Here is a 21,271-nt window from a genome sequence, read left to right on the forward strand (position 1 = left end):
GCAAACAGCAAGTGACAGGGTCTTTGCACCCAGCTTTCAGCTAGCACTAACACAAAATGGATTTCTTTGTTCTGGGAATATTTCCCAGTTTTGTTCCTCTTTTTTTGCTCTATTTCCCTAGACTATCACTGCTCTGCTGCAGACACAAAGCAATAACCTGATAAACTCTGCACCTTTCCATCTCCATTTACTTAGGTGTGACACATGCCTGTGTTTGGGATGGAAGCTCTTCCTCTGGGAAGTTTGTCACAAAAGCTGTGTTTGAAGGACAGTGCTTGTGGCTGAACAGTGACTCTGCGCTCAGAGTGGAGATCCTCTCATCTTCAGCTCCAATAGCACTTGGCTATTCTGCAAATTAATCTTTGGATGCCTGAAGATGGGAACCCAGAAAATGAGGTGCAGGCAGTGGCAGTCTGTGACAAATTTAGATTAGGAGCAATCTGTCACAGCTGGGGTGGTATCCAGTTCTGAACTGGTTGGCAAGAAATGCTCATTGACATTAGTGAGAGCACAATGGGGGCTCCACTTGCCCACAGTTACTATATTAAATGACCTGCAACTCAAAAGGTCTTAGGTGAAATTTATTATTTTGTACCCATCACATCAGTTTGCAGTGACATTTAGCTCAAGGCAAACTCTGAAGAAATTATAAGCATTTCTGAGCTAGTAGAAAGCAGGCAAATAAAAGATGTAAAAGAATAAATGAAATCGAGGTAATTTAAAAATGATTTTTAATGTAAACACCTGTGGATAATTTTCTTTGATTCTGTAGAAATAGCCCCCTTTTGCAGAAAGATTTGTGTGTCACACAGATTTTCCAAAATGAAATGGGTACTAGGAAGATTTTATTATAGAAACTGTTTTCACACTTGAATAAAGGAAAAAAAAAAATCTCCCCTATTCCTCATCACTGATACAGGTCCTTAGCTGGCATAACTTCTCAGAGTTGCTGTTGCTCTGTTGATGGTGCTCTCTGTTGCTCTGATGATGGTGCTTATTAAGAATATTCCCTCCCCCTTTTATCTCCAGGTATATGTATGTGTTGACATGTATGTGAAATGGCTTCTCCAGTCATTATTTTATTGCTTTTCCAGCTTGGGTATTAAAATGGAAAGCACATTCATTTAATACAGAAAGAAAAATGGAAATGTTATTTTAATATAGCTAAAGTGGCTAAAATAGCAATCAGCACAAACTGAGTTTGGTCCATTTTTTAAAAGTAGCAGGTGAATCACAGACCTTCATACTTAGATGCAGTCTCCCTTTGCATTTTGATGAGATTTCATGGCTCTTTCATTCATTTATGGTAATGCATCAAATTATGCTTTAAGAAAGTTAGAAATGAAGACAAGAGATGATGCTTGTTTAAAAGTATTTTACATAAATGCAGTGCCTTTTAATTTGGGGTAATGCCAGAGATTAGTATGGCAGTTTAGAAGGAAATAAAATGTTGGCATATCCTCTGCAAGCTTTCCTTCTGCTGATAGATATCCTTGCTACCACAGATATGTGGTTTGTCCACCTTTGTCCAGCTGTGCGCTGTAGAACAGTGCAATCATTTTGCGTTTTAGACAGATGAAGGTCCTGAATGTTTAGGCCAGTAACTTATTATACTTAGTGACCTGATACAGTTTTCTGAATGTTACATAAACATATCAGGACAAGGCAAAGAGATTTGGATAGTTTGATGATGAGAGCCAACATGTATTGGTGCACTTCGTGAGCAGCATTTTGGATTTTTTTCCACCCTGAGTCTAGCTGATATTTCAGAAGACGTAAAAAAGTAATAACTAACATTTGCCTTCGTAACTGCAAATTACAACCACGTATGGACTGTACTGCACTTTTGACAAATTACGTTTTCTCCAAATACAGTTGTTTAGAAAAATCATGAATTATTTACCTTGTATTTCTACAAAGAAAAGACATTGAAATCAGAATTTACTCTTTTTCTTAGTGTTGTTTTGTTTAAAACGCTGTTTTGTTTGTGATATTCTTCCTTCTCACACGATTTGATAAGTGTTTTACAATACCCTTCAAAGAAATGGTGGCTAAAAGGAGGCTGGGAAAGTAATCAGAGCTGTGAGAGTATTTTTGGAATTCACTCTGCCTGTTTATCAGGAGGAGTCAGGGAAACAAATGACATTTCACTTCCCTGGTCCTCTTCTGCTCATGTATATTTTGAAACTGCAGATGGAAGAAGCGCTGCTGAGCCTGGCCAAAACTCCTGTTGCACGCTGGGGCAGTCAGACTGAATCTGTCCATGCCACAGGAAGACACAGCCATTGATTTGGGGGGTATTTTTCAGCTGTTTCACCAGAACTGCCATGGATCAGCTTTTCAGGAGGACAGCGCGCTGTGTGTCCTCCCCAGTGATGATGACCACGTCCATGGGGTCTCAGACAGTGGAAGCAGGTGTCTGAGAGGCCCCCTCCTTGAGTTCCCTCCAAAATAATGGACCAAGCCCACCTATGGAGGTTGGATGATCAACAGTCAAGCACTGCAGGCAGTGAAATGCTACTGTATCTTGTGGCTGGACAGCGATCTATTAAGTAAGAACAAGATGAAGGTCTTGATTTGCCTTAGTAGGGGGTCAGAGTGCACTTCAGTGATTAGAAAGGAAGTGTTGCTTGTGGTAGGTCATAAATATAACACTCAGCATCTTGCACTCTCCCAGTCGACATAAATATTGGGCATTTTAAACTTCTTTTTAATACTATTATATCTATGACTGAAATCATAATATTTATGCAGGCTAGTTTTTCAAGAGGCATACTGGTTGTGAAAACAAGTTCCTGGCTTTTCCCCTTTCATGGAAGTAAGCTGAAGGTCAGATTTACAATGTTTTCAAGCTATATTCTGTGCTCATTTACACAGCTGTAATCTTGAGTTATGCCACTGAGGACAAGGAATTGCTCCAGACTTACAGGGATATAACTGATGGAGGAATTTAGCTCTGGGTTGCCAAAGCTTCATAGAAAAGGAGCTGTGAGGGTATAAAACTTGGTGTTCTTGAAGTAGCTTGTGCATATTCAAGGAATGCAAGAGCTCAAAGATTTATTAGTAGTGTTTCAGAGCATTATTGAAATAAAGCTTAATTATTTGCGTAATTTGCTGGAACCAGCATTTTAAGCATTTTTGATCAAGTAGATGCCATTAATTTTAAAAAGAGATGTACCAGGCTGCCCTCAAAAAGTGAAGTTAAAAAAAAAAAAAAGAAAGTCCATAATTTCAAAGCTGCCTATTTCAAAAGCTTTGAAGGTTGTTGTTGGTTGATTCCCTCTCCCCCCTTCACAAACAAACAGTCTGTTTGCAGCTTATTCATATGGAAGAAAGTTCACATCATCCCAGAGGGTCATTCCAGCAAGCAGGGAAAGGAAACTGAACCCTGTTCCCAGGCTTGCTGAGTTTTGCCATGCCTCTCTCTTCTGTCCTTGCTCCAGCTGCATAAATAGAGGCTGGAAGGTGTGTTGACCTTCCTTGGAGGAAGGAGCAGAAGATGCAGACCTGCGAGCAGTAACCCACCCATTTCTTTGCAGCCTGCAGGCAGTGAAAGTACAAAGCTCCTGTTCATGCCTCTAGCCTGTCCTTTCCATTCATACCTACTCCACAGGTACCCCTCAGTCCACATACGTTAGCTCCATGCCTAAATCTCTGTTTCTACATCGTCTGCCTGACAGCCCTCCAGTGAGTTGCCTCCCAGTAGCACTGCTTCTGAGGGTGGCTTGTGATCACCCGACACAGGAGGGTCTTCTTGTGGTGAAGACAGCAACCACACCAAGACTGAGCAGACCTTGCTTTCTGCTGATTTCTGTGGAAACTTTGGACAAGACTATTAACCACTCCATTTGTCATCTATTAAATAGCAATAATGATGCTTTCCTCTTTCCAAACGGGTGTTTTGAGTATGTAGTCATTATACTTATGAATAGATTGAGACTTAATGATGAGGGCTACAGAAATACCAATGCAGCCAGGTTATTAACTGTCATTTTGCCAATCCTCTGCCCAAGCAAGCTTTTGTTTTCAGGACAGTGGCTTTCTGTTTTCACCTCTTCTTTAGCTCAGATATTCTCTTCCTTTCTTTCCTTTATACTTTTGCCCCGGGGCCTCTGTGTAGGCCCCCAGCAATACTGAAGTGGCCAGCATGCCCTTTTGGGAGGCAAGTAGTATGAAGGGGGATGCCACTATTGAAATGTTGCATGCTCTGGCTTGAAAGACTGTGAAGCGTCTGCTCAGACTTTCCCCATCAATGCTTAACTTTTGCTTGAGCACAGACAGGCACCTCAGTAAGAACACAACTAATTACCTCTGCAGCCCAGCCAGTCCAGCAGTCAGCAGTATTCTCACTTGCAGCTTCTGGCTCTGCAGGGCTGATTTGAGAGTAACTAATTAAACACAGGTGCAGGCTAGAAGACTTGTTGAATTAATGTACAGTGTCTTCTTTTCAGGCGTTCGTAGCTCACGAGAAAAGAGCAAGCACCTGATGCTACAAATAATAATAGAGTTCCAGTGATGGAGGTAATTAATCCTTTACTATTCTGGTGTGATAGGCCACTGCTAGGGCTGTCATTCAGCTACTTCTAACACCAAAATGTGTCTCAGAGGGAAAGAACATGGAGTAAGTGAAAGGCTGACTAATATTTTCGTGAATTCTCTGGAGTTTGCTGTTATGGGAACAGATACATTTTCAGGTTTTTGGCAAGATTGTCAAGACCTGGTAGTTAAAACTCCAGACTGGATATTCAGACTCCCTGCTATGTTCTGAGCTCTGTCTCTGACTCACTAAGGCAGTATTAGCAGGCAGCAGCTTAAAATTAAAATTCAGGCTGCTTCAAATGACAAATGGACATGGAAGAGAAAAGCGAGGATATAGCATGTGGCTCACTGTGGGCTTCATTCTTATGCTCCTTCCTGGGCATCCTCTATGGCCACTGTCAGTAACAGGCTACTTACTTAGATGGACCTTAGGTTAATCCCAGTGGTGTTCTTCCAGATTGTGCAGAAGGTAGGGGGCTTGCCATGCAAGTGACTCACTTTGGGAGGGAAGGGTAATGGGGATGTCTAAGGACCCACAAAAATAGCAACTACCATTTTGGGATATTTCTAGTTGGTAACTTTGTGCCACCCAAATAAGGGTCCTTACTGCTTCAAATTAAATTCCAGGCCTCAAATCTCCTTTCCAGCTAAAATTAGGGGAAAATTCTGAAAACATAGCCTTCTGCAATCTCTGTTGTTGTTTACTCACTTGTAACATCTTTACTGCCCAGATACAGGAATTTCGGGGGTTTAAATGATGGTAAGGAGGATATCACATTCTTCAGTAACAGCCCCATGGAATGCAAAGCAAACAGAAGATCAGAAGCATTAAGAGACTTCAGCCTCAACACAGATGGAAAACAAAACAAAACAAAACAAAACAGAAGGTATGTGTTTGTTTTAAAGACAGTAGCAATTTTGTGCTCTTCTTGTTACTTCATGATGAAAATGTTCCAAAGCTATCAGGAATGTTTATAGTGAGAAAATAATTGTGAGTCTAATAAATGGATCAGATAGGACAGGCCATGTTTTATTCAGTGTGGGAACCAAACACTGCCATATTGTACAGATTTGCTGATCTGGAAGAATTGCACTTGCCCTACAGAATGAAGCTCAAAAGCTGAGTGCATGAATATGACAGTTTTTTGTTTTTTAATGCAGAGAATTTTAAGACAGAAACATTGTTGGGCGAGTTTTCTAAGGGATTCTGATCAACTTATGTAAGTCCAGGAAATCAGCAATAATTTATTATTCTGCCATATTTTCCAGTGGCTTTTGTGTTCTTTGCATCACAATTCTCAACGCAGTAGAGTCAAATTGTATTCAGGTATTTAAACGAAGGTTAGACTCTGCTATAGAGCTTAATGTTTGCTTCATATTAGGGGAATAGCTGAGTGCACTTCTTAGGGCCAGGATGTTTTTTGACTATTCTTTCTCTCTGTGTTGGTTACCTGTGGTTTGGTGGGAAGTTTTACACAGTGGAGTGTTTGCCCTTATTAGGTGTACAAAAGTTTTAAAAAAAGCTGTTATATCCCTTTTTATTTTTTACAAGAGGGAGAAGCCTCACTGACCCTCTCCTGGTTGTGGGTCCTGGTAGGAGAAAGTTTGGGAAAGGAAAGATGAAGCCCTAAGTTACAGCTCAGCTCATAGGAAGGTTAATTGTAGGATGTGTGTGTATAACCATGTGTCATGCAGGTAGCAAGTATGATTTTGTTTTCTGGATGCCACACCTCTTAAATTTCCAGGAAGCTGCTCTCTGCTGCTGCCAGTTGCTACAGAGGTGATCGTAGCACTGAGACAATTTTTGTTTTTGTCTTGTTGTCTTTATTAATTTCCAGTGTGTCATTTCAGCTGAAAATATACAATTGCTGTTAACATATTCAAAAGCGTGATGCTGGCTAGATGGCTATTTATGTCGCAGTAAATATTTGATTACGAAGGCTGTTATTTTTAGCCATAGTCATAACATATTATGGGGATTTATGAGCTTGAAAGATGGCATCTAACACACAACCGTTTGTTACCTTTACTATTTCCTGAGGCTTTTTTCCATTTTCCTTCATAATTTTAACCAGCGAAGTGGTGATTAAGAGAGTGTTAGTATGAACTGTTGCACATAAGCTGCATAGTAGGGAAAATTTGTCAAGGCTGAAATCATTGGTCCCATTCTGATGGAGGACACTGCAGCTGCTGAAGTAATAAACCCAGAAAGGCTGTATGAATATGTGAATGTACAAATGAATCTCAAAGACATGATTTTCGTATTCCTGCAATCACTGCTGTACATGACTGACAGCACAGAGGATTTAGATTTACTGTAGAGAGATGTAAATTGATAAGCCAGTAGACAGCTATCATTCTTCTTTTATTCTCTGTCTGTATCCCATGTCTTTCTCTGCTGGCATAATCAAAGCTGACATAGTGCATGCTATATCAAGTTATATTTTTTGTAATTATAAGACAGTACATGAGATCTGAGGGTGTTATTCAGGAAAAGACACAAAGCTCACTGAAATACAGGTTTTCAGTGTGATCCTCTGATGATATTGTTTTTCACATGGATTCTTAATACTCAGACTCTATGTCTAGTCTTTAAGCTACTGAGTGCTTTAAGATGGGATAAGGACAGTGGAGAAAAGGAAGATGTTCCTTTTAAGCAGAAGAAAATGTACAAAGCGAGAGACACTAGTGTCCTCTTCCTCCACCCTCAATGGAGTCTGAAGCATTTTGCCTCCCCCTATGTGTTTCTAAAGAAGTGTGCAAGTGAGATCTGGATGGATGGAAGAGGGAGAACTATCTGTAGCCTGGCAAACAAAAAAGCAGAAATCATCCAGAAAGACCCAAAGCAGGAATCAGCCTTCCTCTTAGCACTGAATGGTGTGGCGCACAACTTGCGTCATATGAGAAGGGGAGGCTGAAGGGGTCTTTTCCACTGATCCATGTTGTTAGGCTCAGCTGACTCGGACCTTAATTGCAGGGTTATTGGATCTAAAGAAAATAGACTACAAGCTACACTACAGTTGTTATGATGCAGATGTTCTTGGAAATCTCTTCTTCCTAAAAATGTCTGAAAATTTAAGGAAAAATTTGAACCCTAATGTTACAGATCTTTGACCTCAATATGTACATTGAATATTCAGATCCCACTGGATTCAAATGAATGTGAAACTTGGAAGAAGGAAAATAAGTGAAGCACTCCAAGCTCCAGAGCTCTGGCAGGGAGATGCTGTGTACATTCTGGACAAATCTCAGGGCCATGTGGATCTTTCCATATGCTTTAATGTAGACATTCTCTAGGTTTTTTTATTGAACTAACCAAAATAGTGAAGAGACAGAAATATGACACTTGGATTTTGACATTAATTATATTAGATTGAAAAATAGTAGGAGAAAGAGGAGTGCAAATGAGGAAATAGCAGGAAATAGCATTTCTGTGCAGTGCTGATGCATAGGCTACAAGCCAATAAAGAGGGAGTAAATGGGATGAGCCACAGATTTAGTCTGTGAAATTTGGTAGTGTAGTGTCATACTTAGGCCAGAACTCAGCTCAAGGTCTTCCTCCTGCCTCTGAAACCCGTCTGTGCACCTTGTCCTAACTCCCTTTGCAAAGATGGGCAAAACCTCCCTTCACAGTGGCAGTGGGAGAATTTATGTATTGCCATGCAGAACACTGTAGGGTTGTCGGCAGACAGCAGAGAAGTACAAGCCCTTGTCTTTCTCACAGGCACTGGTATTTGACTTGACCTACAGCTCCCTGCCCCCTTGCCTAACTGGATTCCCATGGATGACACCATTGACTCTGCTCACTGGATCCAGACCTGTGGTCATGGCCTAAAACCACAGTTCCCCTTAAAGCTTAAAGTGTCAGAACCATAGTCCCCGGAATACTGCCTGTGCACTGTGTCACCTCCTCACTCACCCAGTGACCATGAGGGTGAAGGCAAGGTAATTCTCTCCCCTCCATTTTCAAAGTAGGGATCTTCTAACATGCAGTAGGTCCTCTTCTTATATATAGCTAAAGAGGCAGTTACAAAGAGGCAGAACTGATAAATTTTTATTTATCTAGAGGCAGAACTGATTAATTTTTATTTATCTTTAAGCAATTAACTGCAGTACCAAAATTAGGAGCCTGGTTGTGCTAAATTGCCTCTATAGTTGATAGGGAAAGAGAAGAGCTTCTGAACAGAGATTTAGATCTTAGGTGCCCTTTGGAAGCGCCTGTTTCCTGATGCAGACAGTACCTGATTTCAGCACCTCGTCATTTTAAATGTTTCCAGTTAAGAAGGATGAACCAACCATTCTTCACAGTGTCAGGAGCTTGCCGAGGAGATGCGAGGGAAGATACTGCTGGTCACACAGGCCTGTCAAAATGGCAGCTCCTTGTTTTGTGGCAACTCCTGTAGCTACGACAGAAGGAAAATAGTCCAAGTATTTTTGGCTAGAAACTGTGAATAAGGAAGCATGCTGAACTACTAATAACTTTAGTGTGGTTGTCTGGAATTTTCTTTGAGATCCACCCCAGGTGAGTCCCAACCATTCTAGTGTTTAAATCTTTCAGTCGCAGGCATTTGATGTATTGCCCCTGTCACTGCAGGATTTTTCACCAGAGACTGGCCTTTTGGGGGATTATAGAGAGTATTTTGGGAAACGACAGAAATTTCTAGGCAATTCTTGCAGTGCAGACATAGGAGCTGCCCAAACTGACATTGCCAAATTATTTTGCATAGGTCACTGAAAAACTCTCTGAAATAGCTATGCAGACTTGCTCTGAGCACAGATTAGTTTCAAATGCAGAAAGAAAAGACCCAAAATCTTATTACAAATTTCCTAGGCCAGCCAATTCACAGCACACACATGTCAAAAGTGTGTTTATCGGACTGTTTTCCTAACAGGGTCATTATGTTTCCTTCAAGGTAATTCTTAAAGAAAGGGTTTATTTCTTCCCACTTCTTGTCTGTTTCTCTGGCAGGAACAAACCTTTGGGAGCTTCTTAGGGGTGAAAGTGTAGCAAAATCATCTTCTGGAATCTGTGTGATGGGTGTTTGTTAAATATTCCTTCAGAATTTGCTTTTAAAATGCATATTGGTTACAAAATAAAATGAGCCATTATACTCTGGCGTGTAATTATGTATTTAGGACACATGCTACATGCAGTTTCAAAAGAAATCTGCATGGAAACAAATTGCATTACATTTGCAATAGCTGAATGCAGTTGAACAGCAACACCTCAAGCCTTTCAAAATACTGAGGTCATTTAGACCATTTTCTGGAGCAATTATCTCCCATGCCTCAGATTCCTATTTCATTGCTTTTGCTGAATAGGAGCTGTACAGGTCTCAATACAGCATGAAAGAGGGGGGCTCGACTGTACAGGAGCGTTGATGGTGATTTAGGGCTCCTGTATGACATTCCAGGGTTAGTGAGGAGCAGAGATATTAGATAGGGACAAATTGCTGTGGGATTTATTTGAGACAAGGGTGTGCCTGTGTGGCTGACCAAGAGCATGGAAAGGTCTCTGGCTTCTTTTTTTAGGGATTCAAACTACCACCAAAGAAGTGTTGCTCATCCCCACTCGCTCTCACTGCTGTATTACAGTGTAATGCCACTTATTCTTCCTCCTTAACTGGTACTTCACAAAATATGAGCATCTGAGGGGGCTGTTCTTTGGAAATAGCTGTGTGTAGCCTGCAAGGATGCTGCGTGCCTGCCCGGGCCAATGGTGTGGAGCACTATCAAGTGTGCTTCCCTGCCCTGACACAGCCGCTCCTGCATTAAATCTACAAAACCCCTTTCTCGGCACAGTACAGTTGGAAATGTTAAAAGCCACACATATTAGTGTTGGCAGGTATAAATAGAGCTGCAGTAAATGAACTAAGTGCTTTGAGCATTTGGGGGCATGTTGGGGGTTGTTGTTTTTCCTTTTCTGGAGCTGAGCACTCGAGAGACTTGTATTAAACTTGGGACTCCTTAGATCCTCACGCTGGTTCTGCCACTTATTTATTGTTTGGCCTCAGGCTAGTCACTTAACCTCTTGCCGCCCTAATTTCCCCATCTAGAAAATTATATTTACTTACTTCTCCTGGGGATTGTGCAGGGCTTAATGAATACCTGTAAGGGATTTGGAGATCCTCAGATCTGAGATGATAGAGATTCATCATGCGTGCAAGAAAGCGGGAGCAAGCGCGTGCCCACGTGTGCGAGTCTGAAGGCATTCCTGGCCTGGAAGAGCATTTGAAAGTGTAATCAGCAGGGGAGGATTGTACTGCGTGTTTGTAGATGAACTCCTCTTCCTTGTGGCCTTTTCAGATGCACTGAAAGAGAGAGGAGGCAAGTGAATGAATGGAGAGGAAGGCAGTTAAGGTTAACTGTTTTCTCCTGTTGGTCCCCTGGATCTTCTTGTCAGTATGATAACAGCTGGATCTCCTAGGAAGGTAATGATCTTCCTGGAAACTCCATCTTGCTGCAGGCTATTAGTGAAGCCACGCGGACCCTTTGCTGCCCATTTCTTTAGCAGAAAAAAATGAACCTCTGACCAAAAAAAAAAAAAAAAAAAAAAAAAAAAAAAGTACTTTCATATAATTAAGCAGCATTAGAATGAGGCCTGTGCTTTTGCTGATGAACTTCAGTGAAAGCAGATGGTCACAATGGTATTAAAAGCTAAAGACTTCAGTCAAGCTTTTAATTGAAAACAATTGGACCCTGCTGGATGGTAATTACCTTGGCTGCTTGCAAATAATATCACAGCACTGCTACCTGTGAAGGAAGAACTAAAACTGAGTTAATAAGAACTGCTTGATCTGCATATAATAAACAAGGAGCATCCAAAACTATTTTCCCTGGTAGCTTCTCCCCTGCAAGATGCTTTCAAGTGGTTAGCAGTGTGAAAAGGAACACAGAGTGGCAGAAATTGAAAAGTGTAAAGCGTTAGCTGGGTTCATAAAATAACTTGAAGAACCTGTCTTCTTCCTAGCTCCCTTTTAACAGTCGAAATCCCAGACAGGTCTAAGAAAAACAGCAAAACAAAATAAAGTGACAAAGTTCTAGATTATGCAGTGTTCTTCCTCCTTGAATGGTAATAATAGTGGCAGTCTGTCTTTATCTTGTTTTATCCACTTTTTCCTTATCTCAGCTGATTGACTGAAAGGTTGGGACCTTCTAAACATCCAGAGTTCTTTTTTTCCTGTTCTTAATTGGAGTTTAATGATCTTTAACTTAACATGCCTCAATCTCTAACAAAGCAAATGTAGTATGTGGCCTATTTTTCAGTGCTTCTGTAAGTGATTTGATAATTTTCTCACTCCCCTTTTTATATGCAGTGATCAGATCAGATTTCTAAGGCTAGCCCACCTAAAGTGTTTCATAAAATCCAAGTAACTGCTGTTTGCTATAGATTTGTTGACACAACATGACATTAATACCACTTTACATAGTCTTTCTTGCTGGGGAAAATGACTTATATTGTTGTGTATTTGTGGCTGGAAAAACAGTCCTAATGTATCTCTCAAACACATGCCCTGACTGTGGATAGAGTGAACTGAATCTTGTCACCTTCCATGTGCACATTGTTTTTCATGTGGCTGTACTCTTGGGTATAGCTTTTTGTCCCCTTATGAACAGGCAATAAACTCTGCTGCTCTTGAAGACCTCAGAGAGCAGCAGCTGCTACAATTTTGCAAAATTTATGAGTAACTGTGAACTGCTAGTAAAAGTGACGCAATGATTTTCCATAACATATCATTTTAAAAGCAATGACTTTACCTGCTCTTTCTTTTCTTATCCAAATATTTGTCTTTTCAAGGCACCAGCCAAGACTTCATCTTGTCTTGTCTGGCAGCATGATGAAATGGACTTTTCCAGTTTGTTTCATCCAGGCCTGATGATTTTATGCATGGAGTTCAACTTTTATCCACTGAACTTGCCATGGTTAACACAAAGAGTGAAATCTTGGACTCATGGAAGTCAGCAGAAGTTTTCACACCGACTTCAGTGGGATTGTGCTTATTTTTACCTGGCCAAAACACTCTCTTAGTCTTATTGATGTAATGCCTCTGAAACTGCTGCTGGAACTTGGCCACAAGACATAAGTGTATCTCAGAGAATTAATAAAATTAGTTTGCACTGCTATTTCAGTTGACATATCCTAATTTGTATTTAGGAATTCCTGAATACCTTATCCAATGTGAGAAGTCTCACTTTTCCTACTGAGCTCCTGGAGGACAGGCCAATGGTTGATGGAGCAGATGTCCTTCTCTGAGCAATGGTCTTTATGCTCAAGCTGATGCCAGAGTTTGAGCAGAATTTTGCTCACAGCTTTTCTAGTGAATACCTTACCCTACTGAACTTCACAATGTTTCAAGGAGCCCAGAATTTGATCTGCTTTTGCACGTATAAAATAACAACAGTCCAGTCCTCTATTTATCAACAAACTTTTGACAAATTTGCAACTAAGAAGGCCACCTTTCACAAATATCTTAAGCTACTGACTGCAGTGATTTTATCAATTTTATAATAGCTACTTGCTTTTAGCTCTACAGAGTATGATCATGTATTGTAATTGCTGCTTGCAGCTTCAAGGGAGGTGGTATAGAGCATACTATTTTGAAGGTATATGTAAGGCATAAGCTCTATTGATCTATAGTATTCTGCGTTTGATTAAAGCTGAAGGGAAGCTGAAGCATTTAATCAATCTCAAAAGCTGCTCTGAGTATATTACAAAGCAATTGCGATTATTGCTATTATTTGACAAGCTATAGCATAATAAAGGAAGGGAGATCGTTTTTCTTGGAAGCACTTAGAAGTGTTGTGGTGCTTCTTTTCAGCCTTCCTGATGCTGTCACCTTGGAGGCACAGCAAAGTGACAGAGTCTGCCAGCTCAGACAGAGTAATCCTGAAGGGAAAAAACTAAGAACAGCCCCGCAAGAGCAGGTCCTCTCAGCTCACCAGTGTCTTCTCTTCCTAGTACCGAGCTGTGGCTGATAGCAAGTGCTTAGGGAAGGGTGACAAGAAACACAGCAAATATGGCAAATATATAATGATGCTGTCCAAACTGCAATCCTCTCTGTTCCTGGCAATCTCTGCTTTCAGGACATTCTGAACTGTAGGATATATCCATGCCTTTTTGTGTCTAAGAGCCCTAGATGGACCTTCTTTTCATTACTTTGTTTAATCACTTCTTGAACCTTTCTATAGTCTTGGCCTTAAAAACATCCTGTGGCAGCACATTGCACAGTTCTGTCACATGGCTTTATAAAATAGAACTTTTTTTCCCTTGTTTTTAAACTTCTTGCCTGGTGATGTTTTAGCACCTTCTTGTTCTTGTGTTACAAAAAGCAGTGAATAATTGTTCAGTGCTCATCTTTTCTGTATCATTCATAACACAGAGATCTCTGCCTCATCTTGTTCAGCTGTCTCTGTATTTTCCAAGGCTTTGTTTAATTAGTCTCTCCCTTCTCCAAAGTTGACCGAGACCCAGACTCTGACCACCCTTCTCATCTCTGTCTCTGTCCCTTTCTTCATTCTACTGCGTGCTTTTTGAGAGGGAGTGACAAAATTTTTTTGTACAGTATTTTAAGATGGGGGCTTCTGCATGTTTGTTACATCTTCCTTTTTTATGTATTGGATGATCTATACTTATTGCATAGGTTATAAGCAGTGTGTTTCATGTAATTCTGAAGACAGAGATATAAATAAAGAAGGCTTTTTAAAAACTAAGTAGCTGTGTGAAATATTTTTAGGTCTAAAATTTGTCTGATGTTGAATTTAGAATATAAAAGCGGAAACTCCTTAAACATGGTAAGACTTTTTCCCTAAAAAATTAATAGGAAAATAAATGAATAGATATGTTAAACAACAACAAAAAGCTTCCCTCTGTCATATTTGCAACAATGGAGCTACAGCACTTAAGCCTGAAACAGGATGGTGTTTGCAAACGCTAACTTTGGCTGCAGGTGGCTAGTGTCAGTTCTCTAAATCATTTCTTCAGTGTTTCTCCACGGAGTATAGAGAAAGACTAACTTCTGTTGGCCATAGTTAAATTACCTCTTAAAACTGGAAAGTGAAAAATAAAACTTAAATGACTCGTCTGGTCTTAATTACTCACCTGGGAAGAAACACCAAAAGTAAACAGAGCCTACATAGTGACACATGAATTAGGCCATTAACTATTGGTGCAGATAAAGTAGAATGGTATTAACAGGCTATCAGATGCACTTTTTTTACCTATGTTAATTTAAAAATGACATTGCTCTTCTGTATTTTGATTCCTTTTGGGAGAAGATGATTTGCACCAAATCCCTCTGGTCAAGTGTGGTTTGCTAGTCAGCCTCAAATGCCTAATATTGGTGGATATGACCTCTTTTGAGATAACTTTTTGAGCTAACTTTGGGAAAGGGAGAGTGAATGGCATGCCTCCACCTTCTGTTTCCCAGCCTGTCTTGTTTTCACCTCTGCCTTCAGTGCAGGAGGCCTTCAAAGAGATGATGTTATATGCTTAGCTTTTGCTGAATGAATCCATACCTGGATTCAGATTTTGTTGGGTTAACAGGCAAATGCAAAATGTCCCTGGTTTTGTTTCTCTCTTATGACATCTCTTCTGAAACTTTAGAATATTTGATGCTTCTCATGACCCTCATGTGAAACCCTATATATCCATGGCTGTAGTGTGCTGTAGGCTGAACCTGATGCAGCTTTCTTTGTTATGTAAGATTCCTATTGCAACAGCCTTTAAATCTTCTTTACAGTGGTTTCAAATGAGAGTCACAAGTCTTCTGGGAAACTTCTCTAGAGTTTCTCATTATAATGGTATGAGAGTCTTGTGAGTCTTATGAATGCAGGTTTTTCAGTTAGAGTTTAGTAAATAAAATTTCAGTTGGGAAATTTTTAGGTCCTCCACAGAGGGTCAGGGCTAGAGTACTTGCCCTGTGAGAAGAGGCTGAGAGACCTGGACTTGTTCACCCTGGAGAAGAGAAAGCTTTGAGGAGACCTAGCACGCAACCCCTCAATCCCTACAAGGAGAACATTGAGAAGATGGAGCCAGGCTCTTCATAGAGGTGCATGGTGAGACAATGGGCTTAAGTTGAAACAAGAGAGGTTTAGATTGGATATATGAAGCAACATTTTCACCCTGAGGATGGTCAAGCACCGGAGCAGGTTACCCAGAGAGGCTGTGCACTCTCCGTCCTTGGAGGTTTCCAAGACCCAGCTGGAAAAACCCTGAGCAACCTGGTCTCATCTCATAGCTGACTTGACTTTGAGCAGGAGGTTGGACTAGAGCTCCTGAGGTCCCTTCCAAACTGAATTTTCCTGTGATCCTATGATCTCTTTCTTCAGTAAGAAATTTACATATCTTCTAACTGTGGAAGTATTTGCACCAAAACCAAAATGGCTTGTATTGATATGAAGTTTCCAGATTCCTGGAGATATTGAAACCCTTCACCTAACTTGAATATCACTAGTTTCAGTTTTCTGAATGGCACGGATGGTTTAAACTACAGAATTAGGTGGCAGACACTTCCCAAGGGAAAAAGGAGTGTAGCAGACTGTTGACAATAGCCTTGCTTTCTTTAGGATGCAATTTGATGAGAATTTCTGTTGTGGCCGTGATAGTCTTGCCTTCCTCTATTTTCCTCTTAGTTGTGCCAGTAAAGGTCTGGTACAGCTACACAGCAAATCATTAGGGAAACCAGTTTAGATTAAAAGTGATCCTTTTTTTCTTTTGTTTTTACCTGTTTTTAAATTGATTCTTTGTGTCATTCCATGAAAATACTACTGGCACAACTGAAGCATAGTGCAACAGTAAGAACAAACATCAGGGGCTGCTTCAACTGATGCTATGTTTCAAAGAGATGCTTTTCACACTGTGGTTTTGCAGTCAGTTTTGAAGGGCCCTGTAAAAATAGCTCCCAGACTCTTTGGTCCCACAGATTGCCAGTTGAAGACAGCTCTTTGGGAAACGAGACCTAACGTCAAGTTTGTGGCAAAGAAAGACTAACCAAGAACAAGAAAACCAAGCTACAGTCCAATACACCGTACTTCATCTATGCTGTTTTGCCATTTTTTGTGCTGCAATCAAACAACTTGGTAACTGACCCCATCACACAAGATCCTGAGATTCATTTTAAACCTGCAAGATCATCAGTGTTTTCTGACCTGCTCTGAATGGGATCTTGTAGCTCTTCAGTTTCTGCTCCTGTTTGACATCAACTGCATATAGAATGGCTAGCCAGATGGACATCCTCCCATCTGAATGCCTTAGCCTTGTTGCCATTTTATAACTGGAGAATATGTCTGAACACACGGAAGTGAATGTATCAGCCACTTTCAAGAAAGGCTGTTTGAACAAGTTTTTGAGGAATTGCAATTGTTAGCTAACCTCACCTGGAAACAATGAGTGATGTCTTGCATGAGACGGGCCTGATCCTGCACCGTAGACCTCAGCCTTGCCACTGATTCTGGTGGGATCAAAGTGAGTCCTGGCCAATCCAATACTGACTTCTGTTTATGTTGCTTTCTAAAACTTTTTTTTTTTCACTGTCTATATTTCCACTTTTGTGTCAGTGAAAACATTGGATTGTTCCAGGGAATAATATGGAAAATATCCTACAGAGTTCTGTGAGTTTTGGCCATCTCTCCGAAATACTACAGTCAATTTGGTGTTTGCTTTGGCACATTGCTGTGAAAGACTGTAGAGTGTGTGTTTATACGCATACAGAGAGAGAGGGTTCCTGTTCATTGTACCTTTGTGAGACTGCCAGACTGTCTGGCCTGATCTATTCTGCTGTAAGTGAAAAGGCCTTGCAAGCACTCATTGTGCGCTTAGACTAGAGCTTGCTATGCGCTAAGCTTGAAAGAAATTCTGTCAGCCTGAAGAATCAGCTTTCTGCTTGAATATTGTTTACTCTCTGTTATTACAAGTAACATGTAAGATTACTTGTCACTGGAGAAAATTTCCCGTCTTTCCCTTGTTTGCTCTGTGTACTGGACAAAATTTCATATAGTGCGTTTTTGTGGGTCTCTCTTACCAGGCAGTCAGTTTCCTTTTGGGGACAGGAGAGAGAGAATTGTCCAAACAGAAGAATGAGAAATAATATATAAAAATCAGCATTAAGATTCAGTGCTGGGTGAAAGACCTGAACGTTGCTCTTGACAAAGGACATATTCTCCTCCTGTAGCCCATTCCGTTCTAAAGAAAGATGTGATAGGGATTTTCTGGCGGAGGGTGTTTCTGTCCAAAGTAAGATTTCTCTGCTCTGTGTGCCAATTGTCCAGCTAAAGTTCCTATCTTTGAGAAGATAAAGGATAACTCCAGCAGCCTGCCAGTGAATTGTCCTGCCCGTGATAAAGCTCATTCTAACATTCAGTGATTTGTCTGAGCTCCTATGGCAAACTCCCTCACTGCAGGACCTGCACAGACACTACTTGATTAGTAATTGTGAAATATTTTGATACTGAACTTGGAGTCTGAAAAGCAGAGCTCCATAGAGCTCAAATCTCTTTTTCTGAACAAGCATTGTAGCAACAAGTATTTGTCTCAGATTTCTTGTCCTGGAACGAATAGCTGGAAAATGAAGATGCATTGATAGGAATTGCCAAGTAACTGGATCCAACGTGTAGCCCAACTGGCCTTGAATCCTGTCTGTGGAGTATGAGTATTTGGAGGAAGATGCAAATATTGCTGGAATAGATGATTACAAGTGACCTGCACTGCTTTCTTGAAAGTCCTGTGTCAGCTTTTGTTTCAGGTGGCAGCTCTGTTAATTTAAGCAGGGGGGAATACAGTAACTGACGCTTAATGATTTTTTTTTTGTTGTTTTACCTGCCAAGTTTGCTGGTCAATTTTGCTTTACAAAATCTATAACCAAGACACACTGGTTTTTCCTTTTGTACTGGAGACATGAAGGAATTAAAGGATTCAAGATTGTAAAGCCTTCATGAATAATTTAGGCTCTTTTTCTGACCAATATTTGTTCTGCTACATATGCACTGATACTGGCCTCAGACATTTGTGGTATAAGCAACAGTGCCAAATCCTCGTAAGCCAAAAGGAAATGGGCTTTTATTTGGTGTCAGCCATCAATCTGTTTCCAACTTTCAGGACATGCTCTTGTCAATTAGGGACTCCTGCTTGGAAAACCTGCCCTCTAAGCTTGCAACAAAGATACTATAAGGACAGGTACACTCAAAGAATTAGCTCTACAACCTCCTCTATGTGCAGCCCAGCCTGCCTTGTTGCTCTTACTTCTCTACTTTTTTTGCTCTTGTGAAGAAATATTTAGGTCAAGACACACAATTACTCAGTTTCTCCTGCTAAAATGATCAAACTACCTGAGACAAAAATGGCAAGAGACTTCTCAAGCAAACCAGTTAGTGAATTTTTCTGGGTCTTGGCCTGATGGTTTTAGGGATCTGCTTGTCATTGTTAAGATCGAGGAAAGCCTGAGAGATTTATAGCTGAGGGACAATACTACTTAGGCTGGATCCTCTTAGATCCACCACTGGTGCAGTGAGACCTTTAGGCAAGGGCTTTCCTTGTTGTTGGCTTTTAGTGTTTTTTTTTTTCAGGGTTTGGAAATACTGAAAGCAAATACACCACTAGTGCAACAGGGTAAAGAGGCTTACTTTATCAAGAAATCACCTGATGAAAGCTCTGCTTGTGCAAACTGATCCTGTAACTCAAGTGATATTTCATACTCACAGGCTTCAAAGCATTGACCACCCAGCTAGCATCAACAACAAACAAGGTGAAGAATGACTAACAGAGCACCTTTTCGCTAGCAGTAAGATTAAATGTTTGTTTCTGCATCTTGAACTGCTGTGCCTGAGAGTTCAAAGTGGCACTATGCCTGTGTGTGTGTCCTCTCTGCCAGGGCATGGGCACACGCTTCTATAAAACTTGTCAGATTTAAGCTGCTGTTGAGAGCTGCGAGACATCAAGTGTAGCGCATTTGTGAAGATAAATGAATCAGGAGGAAAAGCGCTTTTGCTGTGCTGCTGTGGCTATTTTAATCTGAAAGTAAGACCCTGAAATGCTCTGTTCTACTTCAGTAATTCTAAGAGGAGCCTTTCTCCAGAGGTCTCTGGTACCCAGATTAATTGAAATAACTCCAAAGGGCTCTTTTAAATCTAATTCCCTCCCCCATGTTTGCAGTCTCTTTTTCTCTTTTTTCCCTTCTGTCTACACCCTCTCTTGAACAAAAAAGCTTTAAAATGCTCTTCTGGAAATGACTTGAATGTAATTCAGATGAAGTTAATGTGAAGTCAAGGTTGATTGCTCTTCTACCTGAAACCGCCGGCAGTGGCTGAACACTGGTGAGTGTGAGATGGGAGTTCAAACATAACTGGGAAGCTCATGAATGAACTGAACAAAGACCAGGCTGGAAGCTGGAAATTGCTGCTCTCCTCCTTCCCGAATGACCTTCTCAATTTGCACTGAACCCTTTGATCATTGTCCAGTGCATGCCGATGTGGCAGTTTGGGCTTGGCCCCGGGATATATACATGGGTGGAGGCTGTTGTACACTCCTGATCCACCCTGTTCCCTTATTTCCATAAACATTGCTGCATGTCACCAGGGGCATCATCTCTGCTTGTACTCCTTCAGTTGAAACACTGGACTGTCACCTGCAGACACAGCTCCCTTTTCCAGAAATCTGTCTAATAACAGCATTTAGAACATGTGTGCCTGTATTTTACACTTACTATTCTATTTTTGCCAGGTGCATTTCTATTCGATGCTGAAATCTAAGACTGTAGGTATAATAGTGCTATCCACTAGGGCACAGAGTTCATATCTTTCTGAAGTGGCTGCTCGGGGTGTGCTCCGCTGCCAACCACGGTGAGCTTGGGAGGGTGCTGCTCACTGCAAGAGCGCTGCTAGGATCCCACTTATGGAAGCACATCCTCCAGAACACCAGTTTTAGGGTGGTATTTTAGCACCATGTTCTTCTCATAGGGATTTTAGTGCTGGGCTTAGTGGCTTATTTAGAACCCTTGAGTCAAACACTAGTTCCTACAGTTTTCCTAATGTCATTTATACTTAAATGTTGACATGGTAATGTACAAAATGAGCTGAAACTTGAGGACAAAGGCTAACTGGTTATAAGGTAAAGTGAATGTGAATCAGTGATGGAGGTGCAATCTGTATTACGTTGTGTTTCTCTGTTCTAGTTATTTGTGGCCATTCTTTCAGCAGCAGGTTGAAGAATACACTTGCTTACTCCAAGCTGCCTCTACAGCTGTGTCTTCTCAGAAGTTGCCTCCAACACAGTGGCACAAGTAGACTTTTTGTGACTGAAGACTGTCAGCAGAAGACTGCACATCAGCTGTAATAAAAAACTTGGTTTTCTATTAAATTTTATAGTGAACTTGATCCAGGATTTTTCCAGTCTTCTGTATTATTTGTATGGGATAGTTAGAAAATACTGTAGGAATTTTACCATTTCCTATCAAAAATCTCTTTGGCTATCTCCTACAACACATTACCCTCTTATTAAATGACATCAAGAAGGCAGATTCAGTACCCCAGCAGGTTGTGCAAGGGATGTTGCAACCCAACAATCACTGTTCTCGTGCAAATCCTGGAACCACTTGAAGAGGATTTAGAAACCTACCCTATCTCTCCTCAGCTCCCCATCTCCCTGCAAACTACTTCAAAGGTCAGTGAAATAAATTTTGCTCAGGCAGGTGAAAAGCAGTGTCACAGCATCTCCTGATTCCTGCAGGTTTCCACACAGGAA

General features: G+C 40.9%; 1 long non-coding RNA gene across 1 annotated transcript in view; it reads left to right on the top strand.

The window, feature by feature from the left end:
- Window positions 1–20,889, top strand: part of LOC135327890 (uncharacterized) — a 49,234-nt gene extending 28,345 nt beyond the window's left edge. Inside the window, exons 4-6 of the long non-coding RNA XR_010388450.1 lie at window positions 4,452–4,521; window positions 5,271–5,426; window positions 20,703–20,889. This is a non-coding gene — a long non-coding RNA (uncharacterized LOC135327890). The remainder of the gene's footprint in view (window positions 1–4,451; window positions 4,522–5,270; window positions 5,427–20,702) is intronic.
- The last annotated feature ends 382 nt before the right edge of the window (window positions 20,890–21,271 follow it).

This window comes from Dromaius novaehollandiae, chromosome 3 (assembly GCF_036370855.1).
Source record: "Dromaius novaehollandiae isolate bDroNov1 chromosome 3, bDroNov1.hap1, whole genome shotgun sequence".
Classification (NCBI taxonomy): domain Eukaryota; kingdom Metazoa; phylum Chordata; class Aves; order Casuariiformes; family Dromaiidae; genus Dromaius; species Dromaius novaehollandiae.